Source organism: Tupaia chinensis, unplaced genomic scaffold (genome assembly GCF_000334495.1).
Source record: "Tupaia chinensis unplaced genomic scaffold, TupChi_1.0 Scaffold144058_1, whole genome shotgun sequence".
NCBI classification, from domain to species: domain Eukaryota; kingdom Metazoa; phylum Chordata; class Mammalia; order Scandentia; family Tupaiidae; genus Tupaia; species Tupaia belangeri.
The window spans coordinates 575,693-580,012 of record NW_006203910.1 but is presented as its reverse complement, the minus strand read 5'-3'; the positions used below and the strand labels follow the sequence as shown (position 1 = coordinate 580,012).

The 4,320-nt window shown below is 40.8% G+C and overlaps 1 pseudogene; it reads right to left on the bottom strand.

Annotated features, from left to right (window-relative positions):
* Positions 1-521: 521 nt before the first annotated feature.
* Positions 522-1,941, bottom strand: LOC102495584 (zinc finger and SCAN domain-containing protein 21-like; annotated as a pseudogene).
* Between the last annotated feature and the right edge of the window lie 2,379 nt (positions 1,942-4,320).

Here is a 4,320-nt window from a genome sequence, read left to right as displayed (position 1 = left end):
TCTCTGGTATCTACAGTTGCTTCCCCAGATTTTCTTTTTTCACATTTTATTGATTCACAAAAGATTTTAATTACTCTAAATACTTTTTTTAAGATGTTATGTTTATTTTGAATCTGATTAAACTGTGTCCAATTCTTTACAAATTATAACTCTTTAATATATGTTAAACAGTTAAAGAGTGTTAATGTTTCTTCCTAAATTATGCTGCATACACATGAGTTTAACTACACAAAAGGCAATGCCAACATGGTTTACTGGGACCTGAAGTGTGGGGAGAGGACCTGTCCTAGCAAGCTAGCAAGTGTGGAACCCACGGGCACTCTCTGAGGACCTTCTGCCTACTATGATGGTGTTTGATAACCACAATGCCACTGTGAAGCTCTCACTCCTCAGACTCTATTTGATGTCAAATAAAGGAAAATCTATACTGGAATTGATACAGTTGTGATTATAGGGCTTCTCCCTAGCACTCACATTCTAAAGTTTTAAAAAAAAACAAAAACAAACAGCATCTTTGACAGTTACAGTGCCTCTCCCTCTCCAGCATGGACTCTGATGTTTGGAAAGATTTGACTTGCTACAGGTTTTCCCACAATGACTACACGAATAGGGCTTCTCCCCAGTGTGGATCCTATGGTGTTTATTAAAATTCGAGCTGTGGTTGAAGGCTTTCCCACACTCCTTACATTTATATGGCTTCTCTCCAGTGTGGCGTCTTTGGTGTGAACTAAGACCTGCATGCTGACTAAAGCTCTTCCTACATTCATTACACTGATAAGGCTTCTCCCCAGCGTACATTTGATAGTGTCGAATGAGGCTGCCTTTACCACTGAATGCCTTGCCACAATCTTTACAATGATACAACGCCTCTTCAGTGTGCATTCTTTGATGTTTAAGGAGGTCTGAGCTCTTATCACAGGCTTTTCCACACTTACAGTCATAGGGCCAGTCCATCAAGTGTGTTCTGTAATGAAGGGTCAAGTTTGAGCTGTGGCTAAAAGCTTTCCCTCATTTGGTGCACACGTAGGTTTTTCCCCAGTGTGCGTTCTCCTGTGTTAGTAAGATCTGAGCTGTTACTAAAGGGTTTTCCACATTCAGCATGTATGCAGTGTCTCCCTCCTGGTATAGGTTTAGTAGGAACTGATTCTGTACCTGTCTTGGAACCTTTGCATTGGAGAGGAGTTTTTGCTCCTCTTTCCTTTTCAAGGTTTACCCACTGCTTTTCTACCCTGACTTCACATTTGTTGGAAATAATCATAGGAATGATATTCCTTTTGAGTCTATGTACACAAAATTCTTCTTCAGAATTTTTCTGCTTATCCGTTGATTCCTCATCCTGGACATTCGCTTTATAATCTTGAGTCTTTCGAATCTCAAGGGAAATCCTGTTCCTCACCAGTCTCTTGGATGTATAGGGGCCCCCAAGGTTCATAGTTGTGACTGGTCTCCACAGGCTGTGGCTGCTCATTGCTTGAGGGCTCCTTTTTTTCTTCCTGAAGCTGACAGCTTTTCCCAAACCTGTTTCTGTTCATTTGGAGGAGTTGAAGCCTGCATTCCTGGTTAATCCAGCTGCTGCTCCAGATCCTCCAGGAGAGTGACAGCCTCTTCAGCGCTCTCTGGGAAGTGCTCCTGCACCCAGACCTGGAGTTTCTGGTGCAGGATGCTCAAGAACTGCTCCAGTACCAGCAGATCCAGAATTTGCTCCTTGGTATGGATCTCAGGTCGCAGCCACTCACAGCAGAGCACCCGGAGCTGGCTCAGGGCTTCTCAGGCTCCTGGGGTGTCATGGTACCCAAATTGCCTGAAGTACTGCCGGGCCATCTCTAGGCTAGGAAGACATTTCCCTTTCTCCTCCTCTTCCACTTTCACAATCACAGGCCCCACCTGCTCCTGTAGAGGCCTAGGGTCCAGAACTGTGGCCATACTCAGTACTTTGGTCATCACATAAACTCCAAAAATAGTCTTACTAGGATAGGGCTCTGCAGAGCAAGGATGCTGGTTCCTTTGGGTTCTGGTTCTCTAGGGTCCTATATTAAACTTTTAGGTCAAGGCTCCTTATTCCCTCCTGCCAAGCTCCCCGGAGATTCGCAAGCTCACAGTTCAGTCACAACTGCTCCAGACACAGGGAGACCTCCCTAAATACTTGCAATTTCAAGTGCAGCTGATATATACATATGTATGAACACATGTCTGACTTTAAGTATAAGCCTCAGTGATTAGAATAAACATGCTATAAAGTAGTACCTAGCTGGGGCTATATAGCTTACTTCAGTCATTTAATAGGTTTTTTTAAATGCATTTTTTAATTTTAAGAAAAGCTGTTTTAGTTTTAATAGATCAAAAATCAAAAACTGTTAAGAGAAGTTTGCTTAAGATATAAAGCCAGGAAAAATGTTGGATTCAGTTCAAACTATAGGTAGATGTACCTATCAGTAGTTCAAGAGAAGACAAAAATACTTAAATCTGGAAAACAAAGCATAGAAGAAAATCAGTATGTTTTAGTCAAAAGTCATAAAATTCTCTTTCACCAGTTAAGTCTCATGTGATTCATCTCTCTTCTGTTGAATTACTGTGGTCTGATCTTTCCATTTAAATTCTGGAAGTTAACATTCAGTGATATTATTGATCTTTCCAAACTAGAACCTACCATTAAGTTGGCCATTTTCTTGGTTGTTTTCTGTACTCTTATTATGTGTGTCTGAGTTTAATATAGTTTAGCACTCCCTTCAGAACTTCTTGGAGAGCTGGTCTGGTGTTGGTAAATTCTTTCAGATTTTGCTTATTTGTGAATGTTTTTGTCTTTTCTTCCCATAGGAAGGATAATCTTGTCAGGTATAGTACTCTTGATTGAAATTGTTTTTCACTTAACACTTCGAATATGTTTTCCCATTCTTTCCTTCCTTGCATTGTTTCCAATGAGAGGTCTGATGTTAACCTAACGGGATATCCTTTAGAAAGTAATTTGATCTCTTGCCAGTTTTAGTATCTTGTCTCTGTCTATGGTTTTGACCAATCTGGCTATGATATACCATGGAGATCTTCTTGGGTTGATTCTATGTGAGGCTTTTTTGTATTTCTTGGGTCTGGATCTTTGAATGCCTCCTTAGGTTCGGAAAGTTTTCTTCCAGGATTTCATGGAATAGATTATTAGTGCCCTTATTAGTTTTTTCACCTTCTGGAATACCAATTATCCAGGTGTTTGGACGTTTGATGTTATCTAGTATTTCTCATATATTATTATTATTGTTTGGGTTATTTTCTCAGTCTTTTGGGTGAAGTTTTTTAGGTCAGAGGTTCTGTTTTCTAAACATGAGATTTGATCTTCTACATGATCTAATCTGCTTTGAATACTTTCAAAGGAGGTTTTGATTTCCTGAATTACAACCTTCACCTCTAACAATTCCATTTGGTTCTTCTTTATAAAGTGTGTATTTCCTCTTTCAGATCATGCAAGAACTATCCTCACCTCCTGAAACTCATTGTGTCTTTTCTCCTGCATCTTCTGGAGTTCATCTCTCTTCTCTTGTTTCTATATTAGCTTTGTCACTATGAATATTCTAAACTGTTTATCTGACATTTCCACGAGATCCATTGTACTGTCTGTGGAGAATGAGAAGTTATTCTTTTCCTTTGGAGGAAAGATATTCTCTTGGCTTCTCATATTTCTTGTGTCTCTGTGGTGGTTTCTGGTTATCTGATGTATTATAAATTATTTTTCTCTATTTTTTGGAGTTAAATCTGAGTCTTCAGGGGTGTGCAGGAGGAGGTGTTCTGCAGTCTCTTGCAGTACCGATTTTCTCCCTTTGTGTAGCAGAATCTGTGGGAATTGAGGATTACTCTGACCTAGACCTTTGGGTCAGGAGGGTGAAGTTTGGGCAGAAAATCTTCAGTTGTCCTATCCCTGAAAGGAGCCTCTCAGAGCTCAAATGTAGATTGCTTGTGATTGGCCTGCCCTACTAGATCTTGGGGTCAGGAAGATGAAATCTAACTAAGAGTTATTATTTTTTTTTTTTGTAGAAATTTTCACTGTAGGGCGCGTGCGCTCGCCAGACAGAGAGAGACATAGAGACAGAAAGCGAGAAATCACCCCCCAGGGGGGATGGTCACGCCGCAATCCCTTCTCCTCCATTCTCCTCTCGGGATCTTGGGCACACACGCACACGCGCCTGGCGTGAGTTTTAAGCCACCAGGTCCGGGATGTGAACCGCGGTCGACTACATGGGAGTCCAGCGACATAGCCATTACGATAACTGCTGGTTCCCCTAACTAAGAGTTATTTTTTAAAAAGTATGAATAGATGCTAAATTTTATCAAGTGCTT